This window comes from Phyllostomus hastatus, unplaced genomic scaffold, assembly GCF_019186645.2.
Source record: "Phyllostomus hastatus isolate PE091 unplaced genomic scaffold, TTU_PhHast_1.1 phas_scaffold_442, whole genome shotgun sequence".
NCBI classification, from domain to species: Eukaryota; Metazoa; Chordata; class Mammalia; order Chiroptera; family Phyllostomidae; genus Phyllostomus; species Phyllostomus hastatus.
In genome coordinates, this window is record NW_025334030.1 from 4648838 (window position 1) to 4661280 (window position 12443).

Here is a 12443-nt window from a genome sequence, read left to right on the forward strand (position 1 = left end):
TCCCCCCTCCTCTCTGGTTACTGCCAGTTTGTTCTTTATTTCAATGTCTCTAGTTGTATTTTGCTTGCTTGTTTGTTTTGTTGATTAGATTCCACTTATTGGTGAGATCATACAGTATTTCTCTTTTACCAACTGGCTTATTTCACTTAGCATAATGCTCTCCAGTTCCATCCATGCTGTTGCAAAGGATAGCTCCTCCTTTCTTTCTGCTGCATAGTATTCCATCATGTAAATATACCACAGTTTTTTTTGATCCACTCATTTACTGATAGACACTTAGGTTGCTTCCAGCACTTGGCTATTGTAAATTGTGCTGCTATGAGCATTGGGGTGCATAGGTTCTTTTGGATTGGTGTTTCAGGGTTCTTAGGTTATAAGCCCAGCAGTGGAACTGCCAGGTCAAAAGGCATTTCCATTTTTAGTTTTCTGAGGAAATTCCATACTGTTTTCCACAGTAGCTGCACCAGTCTGCAATCCCACTAACAGTTCACTAGAGTTCCTTTATGTGAGATATTATGCATTTGTGAATGCTGTACCATCCTTGCATTCCTGGGAAGAATCCCACTTGATTGTGGTGTATGATCTTTTCAATGTATTGCTGGATGTGGTTTGCCAATATTTTGTTGAGGATTTTAGCATCTATGTTCATCAGTGATACTGGCCTGTAGTTTTTTTCCTTTGTTGTGTCTTTATCTGGTTCTGGAATTAGGATGTATATCTGTAGGGTTTTTGCTATAACTATCTGAATGTAATATTTGTTTGAAATTATTACTGTTTTACTGGAAAGGTTTAGAAGCCTTTCTCTCCCTTACGTGAAAAGTTCCCAGATGGGTTGGGACTAGTTAGTGTCTTGATGGCTGTTAGTATCTGTGGAGTTCCCAGTCTCAGATCTGATGCTGTTGGCCTTTGTGATTAAGTGTTTATAAGGAATTTTGGCAATTTGGCTATAGTCCTTTTTGGTGCCTGGACTTGACCAAAGGAAAGATACTTCCTCCTCTCTAGGAAGAGTTACCTCCAGTCTCTACCAAGGCACATTGTTACCAGTCTTGCTATGAAAAATAGTAACTATTCTTTAGTGAGCATGCCAGATATTTTAGGTATATCAGGTAATTTAATCTTCAGAATAAATCTATGATAAAGAAAGGACTATTCTCATTTCATGACTAGGAAACAAGCTCACAAAGGGTAGTCAGTACCTTGCCTAAGTCACAAAAATAGCAATGTGCTGAAGCTGGCATTTAGCCTTGGGTCTCTGACACCAAAGGCTGTGCATACTGCCACACTGCATTATGTGTTGGCATTTGTATCACATGTTAGCACTGCAAGCATCTGAGGAGGCTGAAGTAGATGGATAAGGATGGTCATCATGGAGGCTATGCGTTACATGCATATCCTGGATCCCTTCACACACCTTTTGTGGTTTATCCCATGCCTGACTTACATGTATAGTGATAAAGCAACAAAAAAACCTTTTCAGCCCTGGCCGATATGGCTTGGTTGGAACATCGTCTCATAACCTGAAGGTTGCAGGTTCAGTTCTCAATCAGGGCACATACCTAGGTTGTGGATTCCATCTTCCATTTGGGTGTGTACAGGAGGCAACCACTCTATGCTTCTCTCTCACATTGACATTTCTCACTCCCCTTCCTCTCTAAAAGCAATGAAAAATATCCTCAGATGAGACAGGACCAAAAAAAGGAACACTTTAACTTCAGACTCCCATCCTTATGTTCAGATCAGAGACTGTAGACTGTAGAGTACAGTCCTAATAGTTTTAATTGGGTTAGGGTTTAAAAAAAAATTCCTCTCCAAAGAAAAATACATACAGAGTTTAACCAAAATACTTGAGAATATATAGGTCTTTAGATACTGTGTTATATGTAAATGTTGGAGCATTATATTATTAAATGGAATGGTTACTGCTTAAAAAATGGGATCTTGTAAATATAAATTCATAGAATTTCTCTTTAAAGTGAAATTCTGTACCTATCAGCATAACAGCATTAAAGTGGGCTTTTGATTGGGATTTGAGAATGGTATTTAGATTTTAAAAGTATAGATGTACAGCATTTACTAAAATGGGGTTTTTGCTGGGAACCCTCAGGAGCAATAATAGGCCTCTTTAAGACTAAGTGGATGGAAAGTCGTACCTCGAAGATATGATCTTTCTACAGAACAGCAGATTGAGAACTGAATACTCAAAAGGTTGCTGGCTGCTGCTGTAAGCACTTAATACTGGTTTGAGTCAGGAAGATACTGTTGGTAAATAAAGAAAAGGGAAACCAATAGTCCTAGCCTAGTTCCACCACTCCTTCCCCCCTTCTGTCATCCTTATTTTGTTCCCAGTGTGCATTTCCAAAGTTGAGACCATGTGCTCTTCTGTAGGCCAGGGTCACACTTGGTTCTTTGTTTATGATATCTTCACTCTTAGGATACAGGACACCAGTCTGTGGGGTTGTCAGGGTCTTAACTTTAAAAGTGAGGGCTTCTAGAGTTTTTTCTTCAGCAAGCCTCTCTAAGGTGCTTAAAATTGTGTAAAAGATAGTCTCCAGTTAGATTTGTCAGTCAGCTCTGGGATATAATGATCTTTGCTAAATATCAAAAAGCACTATCTCCCTTGTCTCCTGTTCCTGCCTTCAGTGGGAGCAGCTGGCACAGTCAGTGCCTTGTCATCACACACTGGGGACTCTCATAGTGCAGTTCAGTTGAGTGAATGAAGAGTTGTGGGGGTGGGAGGGAAATCTAATTGGGAAAGAGGCCCCTACAAGCAGAATTGCTGCAGAAAGAAATAGGAAAAGTTACTTTAGAAGGCACTTGGACAGAGTGGGTCTGATGTAAAAGCTGGAAGCTGTCATTCCTCCCTTTGCTAAAAAAGTATAGGGGAAGGTCAGAATTTATGCCAGAAATGCTGTTCTGTATATACCTCAATATGGAAAGTCACCTTTCTAGATGAAGCTTCTTCACAATTAACTTCAGGTTTCACATTTTTCTTTACTTTTCAGATGTTGGGAGATATGCCAAGTCTCCATAAGAGATTAGAAGAATAGCACTTTTACATAAACATTAATATAGACATGAGTGTAATTAAAATACCTCTTCGGTGTAATAATATTAATGATTGATATGCAGAAGAAATTTTTCTTAAACCCCAAATGTGCCCTGACCAGTGTGACTCGGTTGGTTGGGCATCATCCCATAAAGGGAAAGGTTACCATTTTGATTCCAAATCAGGGCACGTACATGAGTTGCGGGTTCAGTCAGTCCCCCATCAGGGCATGTGTGAGAGGCAACCAATTGATGTTTCTCTCTCACATCAGTATTTCTCTCCATCCCCCTCTCTCTAAAAATAAGTAAATAAAATCTTCTAAAAACCCTAAGTGTTAGTTACTGTCAAAGAGGCATATTTTCAGTAGTTACTTTATTGTGCACTTGCACCTGAACTTGATGTAATTCATGCTTCTCTGAGCCCTGTCTCTGTTGGCTCTGTTGGATACAGCCATGAGACTGACTGGAGGAAAGGGAATAGTCATTGGTGCTGTCACAAATAGGAAGTGTAATAGTGGCCCACTTCCAGTATGGAATTTAGCAAAAAGCTTGACTAAAATATTTCTCAGAAGAAAAATGTTATGATCTATAGGATTAAGTGGAATAATTTAGCAAAGATGCACAATTGTTATAAGCCATGTTCGAAGGACGTGAGATAAATGTGATGTTTGTATGAAATAGTATCATGTTGAGCCAAGACCACAGAGAATGAGACTTGAACAAGTTGAGTCTACGTCTTACTACTTTGAACCCTCCAGGAATAAAGTCTTAATGTCCAAAGTAGCTTTCATCACTGAACCAGAGGAACCTGGCCCAATAACATCACTGCCTGTAAAAAGTGTAGCAGAGGCAACATCCATGGGTGGCAGAATGGTGCTATACTTGAAGGCTAGGCTGCCTAGGAAATTCCAAGAGGGGGAACTGCTGACACCTTGAACATCATGGAACAAAAGGGACTTGGCTAGCAGGTCCACATGCCTATTAGGAGTGTGTTTGACTTATTTGGCTCATGAGCCAATCCCTGAACCAACCCCTGAGGCTAGAAGGATGTAATAGACCGGCCAGGTCTGGTTCTCATTCCCTACCTTGGAGCTATGGTTGGGATCAAACCTCACCAAAATCACATGGATCAAGTGTGAAGGAAGAAGTGACTCTAAGGGATACTTACGATACAGTAAGAAGAAGAAGAAAGGATGGGTATTGGAGTCAAAAGTAACAGATAAGTCAGAGTAGAGAATCAGGTAATTAGAATAGTGATGAAAATGGCTAATACTAATGAAGTGCTTGTTATATGTCTGAACCCCCCCTGGACTAACCACTTTTCCTGGATTATTTCACCAGTATCATTCACATTGTACACATGGAGAAAATAGGCTGGATTGTAGGATATGTCAGGAAGAGGGAGACAGGCTGGAAGTCTAAGAAAATCACCCAGCTTTTAATGTTTTGTGCAAGCATCCAGAAAATGACTGAGTCTCAATCTCCTAAAAGGCCAGGAGACTAGTCATCAAGTCTACCTCAAAGCATCTCAGGGTCAAAGGAGAGGCTGTGAGGTATACCTCTGAAGAATCAGTGCTGCCATCAAGTGACTGTCCTTGTCCTTGAAGGAGAAAGCAGGAGGGCTCTGACCTTCCTATCTCAAGTACAGCCTTCTCCCGTCACTTTCCAGCATGTAATTCCTGTTTACGTTTCTTTTTTATTAGTTATTGTTGCAGTTTTACATTTGCTTAACTGCTTGATTCATATGTTCTGTCCCCCTCCCCCACAAACTGGGCTAAGACAGCATGTGCATCGTCTGGATTCACCATAGCACCCCGCCCCCAGCACCTAAAGGTGCCTAAGGTATAAGTAGGCATTCAATATATATTTTTCACAAGGGTGAACAAGTTTAATGAATGAACCTCCAGGACAGCATTTTAGCTTCAGGCCGTCTGTCCCAAGCAAGCAACTGCACAATGCCTCCTGACGCAAGCAAGGCACAGAGCTGGCTAGAACTACATTTCTTGGGGGGCTCCACGATGTCCCAGCTCAGATGGCCCAATCAGAGGGGAACTGTGTACATTCCGTAGAGGGGTTCGCCCCTCACCCATAGGCACCCAGTGTCTATGTCCTATCTGCCAATCCAGCCCCTAGCCCAGCCAAGGAGACACTGTTCTGAGCTAATCATCTCTTGGGGCAGTTTGGTGGCCAACTGCAGCCCCACGCGCTACTCTCAGCTGAGGGGCGCCCCCGTGCCATGGTGAGGTAGGAAGACAGGGACAGGGCTTGGATGCAATCAGCATTGCAGGGGTAACTGTAGCCAAATACTGCAAAGTGGGACTAGCTCAGGGATGGCAGATTCAGGAGCTGCTGTAATAGAGTGAGGGAGAGATGAGGGCCTGTAGCCAGGAATCATGGGAAAGAGGAAAAAGGGCTGACTTTGATGTGGTGGGGTGAGAAAGCAGAGTCACAGATGACTTGAAAGTTTCTGCTTTGGGTGACTTGATGGTTGGTAGCTTTGTGGAGAGAAGATCTCTTGCTTCCTCATGAGTTTGCCATTTTTTCTAAACTTTCTAGGGAGATGCTTTAATCACAAGTGAGTGTGACATTGCAACTGTGGTACATACTATAGAGAAGAGACACATCATGCTGTGAAAGAGATTTCACTTGGCCAGGAAGGCCAGGGAACCCATTTTCTTCTGAGAAGAGCTGGAAGCTGCACAATGACTTGGAGTTTACTGTTTGGACACTTCTGGAAAGGGCAGTGGGCTGACCTCTCTAATGGAGAACCTAACAAGGGCCTCAGCTAATGTGTCAGCTGATCCTATGTATGGTAAGCTTTCCCTGTTCACCTGTACTGTCCCTGTTTCCTGGGAAAAAAAAAAAACAGCCAGAAACTAGAGAACCCAGGTGCCTGACCACACCCTACAGACAGAGAGAGTGTGCCATTCCCAGGTACAGTCCCAGCTGGCATGAGGCTGTCCCTCTAAGTCATAAGATGGCTGCAAAGTTGGGTATCCTGGACCTCCCCATTCCCCTGAACTGGAAAGACTCCTGATAAAAGATGCCATCTCTGGGTGGGAATCTGACCTGGAAACCCATGGTCCTGGTCCTGAAACACTTCATGCTCAGCTCCTCCACCCAGCCAGGATGAATAGTCCTTTGGGATACAACTGTCCTATCCCATCCACTTGCCTTGGAAGGTCCCTTATTCTCTAGTAGCAAACTTCCCCAACAAAAAGGACTTCTCCTTGGCTCCAATATCCCTTTCCTGAGGGTACATATCTGACTTCTGGTTGATCTATGACCTTCGATTCTTCCCAATGCTGGATCAGAAAGGACTCTCACTGTTCTCTTCTAGAACAGAACCTCTTTACCAGGGAATCATCCTGCTCAGTGCACTATATGCCTGAGAACTAGATACACAGGGGCGTCTGGGTCTCCAAATGTTTTATTTCACCTTCATTCTGAAAACACACCTCCCAGTGGGCTCCTCTGTGCTGAGGAGTTAAGACTGACAGATTTTCACAAAGTCTTTGCGTGGGGCATTTTGGAAGCTATAACATGATCCCCCTCTTTCCCAGTCCCCTGCCCCTATTCATCATCTCTCCAAGGTATTCACAGAAACAACCAGGGCTCCAGAGGCAAGGGCCTGCATGACTGAAAGTCCAGCATCTTAGAACTGAAACAATGAGGACAGCTCCCAAATGAAATGTTGTACCTTGTAAACTGGCAAGTTCCCCATCTATACAAATTTCTAACGGGAACTTGGATGACAGCCTATCTGGGTATGGTAGAAGGATCTATGCAACAGCTGGAGTATGGATAATCTTATTTTTTCATCCAGCAACAGACTGGGATTTTAAAAAGGTTTGTAAAGAAGAGTGTGGGGTTGTCAGAGGCAAACTTGATCACCTTCCCAGTTTTGCTGTGGGGCTGGCCTCCAGTGGTGGCTGAAGCAGACCCATGAGAGCCACCCTGACCAAGGACCAGGCCTCTTGAGGGATGAGGTATTTATACTCCATGGAGCTTTTGCCTTAGAGTGCTAAGAGACAACTTGGATCCTCTCATTTAAACCTTATTAAGTTGAAGGAATAGAAAGGGGCACTAGATCCAGGACTGGATCTAGGCCTGTCCAAAGCCAGAGTTCATTCACACTTGGTGCTATGGTCAGAATGTTTGTGTCTCCCCTTGCCCCCACCACACTTCACATATTGAAACCCCAACCCTCAAAGATGATGGTATTAGTAGGTGGGATATTTGGCAGCTACTTAGGTCATTAGGGTGGAGCCCACGTGAATGGGATTACAGCCCTCACAAAAGAAACCTCAGAGAGCTCCCTCACCTCTTCCATCATGCTCACGTGACCCAGAGAATTCAGCCTGCTATGAACCAGGAAGAGGGCTCATTAGAATATGACCTGATCACGGTAGCTCATTGATTTTAGATTTCAAGCCTCCAGAACTATAAGAAATAAATGTCTGGTTGTTTATAAGCCCCCAAGTCTGTGGTATTTTGTTCTAGCAGCCCAAGGAGACTAAAAAACTTGGCTACACTGAACTATCTCCAAACACTCCTTTCTTAGAGTTTTGCAAAAGGTAAAACCAGTGCCTTAAAACCTCCCTCAGGGTATTGTCTTTGGTCTGAACACCCACACTCTGCATGAACTATACTTCTCTGTAGTATCACTTTGTGGGCTCTGCCATTTCCTAAGAGTATGTCACTCTCAGAGTCTGTCAACTCAGACCTTCCCTCCTGACGATGAAAGCATACTGCTCGTGTCTTCTCCTGACAAGTCTGAATCCTTAGTGCAGGTGCCCCCTACCACCCCTGCCAAAAGACATGCCCATGTCTGATGCCCATGTTCTCACACCTCCTAGGGGAACCCAGATGAGCTCTAATTTGTAACCTACATCTTTAGATGTTCTTCCCTCCTTAAAGCTGATCCTGTTGAGGACACCCTCCCTCTGCCACTCTGGTCTCTCCCATCTTCTAGAGCAAAGGTGTCAAACTCATTATCACCGGGGACCACATCAGCCTTAAGGTTGCCTTCAAAGGGCCAAATATAATTTCAGCTCCTTAGCAGTTAAGGAGTAGTTACATTTATACAGTCCTAAAATTATTTCAGCCCTTTGATGGCAACCTCGAGGCTGATGTGGCCCCTGATGAAAATGAGTTTGACAGCCCTGTTCTAAAGCAAGCCCGTCCCTAAACCTCTACACTTATTATTGCTTGCAGGTGTTCCAGAAACACATATGACACTACTCTCATAAGGTTGTGTGGTTTCTAGGCCTTCTGACAAGCTTTTCACTGAGTTTTTGAAATTAATGTATTTATAAAAAGGAGCACATTATTGACAATAGCCAAAAGAAGGAAACAACCAAGGAAACAACCACAATATCCACTGACAAATGAATGGTTAACAAAATGTGATCTATACGATGGAATATTATTCAGCCCTAAAAAGGAAGGAAATTCTGACACATACTACAACATGGATGAGCCTTGAGGACATTATGCTAAGCAAAATAAGTCAGTCGCAAGGACTGTATGATTCCACTTATATGAAATACCTAGAGTAGACAACTTCATAGAGAGAGTAGAATGGTGGTTACCAGGGTTTGGGGAGTAGGGAGGAATAGGGACTTGTTATTTAATGGGAACAGAATTTAGAAAGATACAAAAGTTTTGGCTCTTTCCTGACCAGGTTGCTCAGTTGGCTGGAGCATCGTCCCACAGGCCAAATGTTTGCAGATTCAATCGCTTGTCAGGGCTCATATCTTGTGGATTAGACCCCTGGTTGGGACATGTATGGGAGGCAGCCAATAGAAGTTTCTCTCTCACATTGATGTTTCTCCCTCTTTCTCTCTCTAAAATCAATAAACATATCCTTGGATGAGGATTAAAATAAAAAATTCTGGCCCTGGCTGGGTAGCTCAGTTGGTTAGAGTGTCATCCCAAAATACCAAGGTTATGGGTTTGATTCCTGGTCAGGGCATATACAAGAAGCGACCAATGGATGCATAAATAAGTGGAACAATTCTCTCTCTCTCTCCCTCCCTCCCTCTCTATAAAATCAATAAATAAAAATTTAAAAAAGAATTATCTTTTAAAAAAAGTTCCGGAGATGGATGGTGGTAATGGCTGCACAACACTGTGAATGTGTTTAATGTCACTGCATTGTACACTTATAATGGTTAAAATGGTAAAGTTTAGGTTGTGTATATTTTACCACAATAAAAAATAAATAAATAAACCCAACTGTGGGGAAAAGTAGCAGCATAAGGATTATGGAAAAAGGAGGATTCATCCACTTCAGGGCACCTCTCTCTAGGACACCAATTTTATTCATAAACAGCCCTTTGGAGAAATTCTCCCTTTCCAGGACTTTGCTGTGACCACGGTATAAGCAAGTGCCAAATCCCTTGAATTCCTATGGCCTTTTTGTCTACTCTGGGCACAAGTGTTTGGATCTGCAGAGCTGACAGAGTTCAAAACGCTCAGTTTTACATGAAACATAATTCATACTTCCTTTTATATGACATTTCCCAAAAAAACAATATGCTTTCACATACACATGTTCATTTTACCAGTCATGTAAGTGGAGGAAAAAGACTTGGCAAATCTAAGTGACACATCCAGGTCACGGGTGTGGAGAATGATAGAGCTGGGAACAAAGCCATCCCTTGGTCTTAGCTCGGTACAAAGTCCATTCCTCTGGTTTTTTCTTTGAAGCAGTCTCAGATCCGACTAAACCCAAGTCACCCCTGAGGCTAAGGTAGGTACTTGGGGTTCCTTTAGCTGGCTCTGCTCTTATCTGGTCCCAGATGAGTTTCCAGATCCAAGAATAACATTTGGAAAGGTCTGCCTCACACTCCTGTTTCACTGGCTATTTAGGAATTGTGACTATATCATTCACGTTTTATTTTGGCAGGTGGCAGCTGCTTTAAAGAGATGTATTGCAACTCTGCAAAAAAAAAAAGTATATTACAGCAGAATGGGAGAAAATATTGGCAAGTCATACATCTGGTAAGGACTTGATTCCAGAATATATAAAGGACTCCTACAACTCAACAAGAGACAATAAAAGGGCAGAGGTTTCGATTATCCACTTCTCCAAAGAAGATACACAAATGGCTAATAAGCACGTTAGAAGATGCTCAGCATCATTAGCCATCAGGAAAATGTAACTCAAAACCACAATGAGATACCACCTCTTATCCACTATCATGGCTATAATAAAAAAAAAGGTAAGTGTTGATAAGAATGTGGAGAAATTAGAACACTCACACACTGCTGGTGGGGATGTAAAATGAAGCAGACCGTATGGAAGAGTCTGTCAGCTCCTAAAATGGTTAAACACTGAGTTACCATATGACCCTCCTAGGTATATACCGAAGAAAAATGAAAACCCATGTTCGCAGAAAAACCTGTACATGAAAGTTTATAGCAGCATTATTCTTTTTTGTTTTGTTTTGTTTTACTAACTCCTTTTATAGCAGTATAATGACCAAAAAGTGGAAACAACCCCAATGTACATCAGCTGATGAATGGATAAACAAAACATGATCATACAATAAAATATTAAAATATTATTCACCCATAAAAGCATATAGTAACAATAATTTCTACAACATGGAGGGACCTTAAACATATTGTGCTGAATAAAAGAGGAGGGTGCTCAAGGGGCACAGGGTTGGGGAGTGACTGCTAATGGTGATGGGGTTTCTTTTCAGGCTATTGAACATACTCTGAAATTAGATGGTGGTGACGGTTGTGCAACTCAGTGAATGTACATAAATATTAAATTATTGAATTTTATGGTATGTGAAATACACCTTAATAAAGGTATAATAAACAGCACTTCAGTTTTAGAAACATGGGAGAAATTTCAACACTGTCTATTGGATGGTATTAGGGAATTATTGTTAATTTTGTTGGGAGTGACAATGGTATCCTAGGACAGGTTTTACAAGTCCTTGTCTGCCATAGATGGAAAATGCTTTTCAGAGAGCTCTGCTAGGTCCAGACTCTCCTCCCTCACCTGTGCACGCATGCTCCCCCATTCCCTGTCTCTCTGAAGGTAACAGGACCAAATTACCTGAATAGGAGTCATCCCACCCCAGCATGGGTAAGTACAGGGCAAACCCAGAAAAGATAGTAAAACTTTCAGGCTGCTCTATGGGAGAGGGCTGTGCACAAGAGGAGAAAGATTATTTTCTTACAGGGGTAGCTGACTGCAGGCCAGCAGGTCAGTCAGTGTTTTGTGCTGAGACCCTCTACTGGAACCACGCATGAGTGAGGGAGATGGGGAACCTACATCTGAAAAACTGAGTAGATTACAAATGTTGCTGGACACTTAGGAGACTTCCTCCAGGTCTTTAGACACTCACGGGCACTCATCACCTTATCTGCCCAAGGAAACCTGGGCTGGGTCAGGTGAGGCAGCATCGCCTTTTAGGAATGAGTGCTAGTCAGTGTGTAGGTTTAAGTATGCCTAGAAGTTGTCCGAGAAGACTTTGCAGAGCTGGTAACTTGTGAGATGGGAGAGAGAGAGGAGGGAGTGGGGAGTGGCAGGTCCTAAAGGCAAAGACTTGGAAGGCAGGGGCACAGGTGTGTGCCCTAGACCCTGTGCTGTAAGGAGGATCGCAATATTCTTGGGAGGGGGGTGGGTAACAACAGCACAAGCCACAGCCCTGCGGTGACTGGCAGTGACTTTAGAATATTGATGCTTTGGGAGCAATGCTATCTACCCATTTTCTGCTTGAGGTAGTGTGCACCCATCTACCAAAAGTTTTCTCTAAACTGAGAGGTCAGCTGGCTTGCCCAGGGTGACTAAAGATTATATACTAACTGGATTTTAGTTTCCACTTTGACAGTTAAGGGATGGGATTAGATGGTCTCTCAGGCCTAGTTCTAGGACTTTAACATTTTATATATTTTGTCATTTCTAGAAACTTCATTTTGGCATAAGTTATGTATCATACAATTAACTCATTGTAATGATTTTTAGTAAATGTACTGAAATAATCCAGTTTTAGAACATTTTCATCATCCCATTTTGTTATTCTTAAAGCTACTGGCTTAAGTAAGAAAGGAAAATAGTAAGGATTCCCTGTGACTCTCCCTAGCAGTCTACCTCCACTACTTGCTTCTTGTTGTAGCTTTTCCCTAATGCTTGGGCAGGGTGGCAGCAGCAACTGTGTAGATCTTCTTTTCCTAAAACAAGGGTGCTTTGGTATAAAGAGATCCCTCAATATGCGTGTGTGTTTATTTATTTTGGTAAAAGCACTGTATAATTATCTGGAAACCCTCTATTAGCAAACATGTTCATGCTCTCCCTTCACGCATCCTTTGTTATGAATAGCTAGAAATTACAGAAAAAATACTAGGGGATTTATATGCCAATGAACTTATGC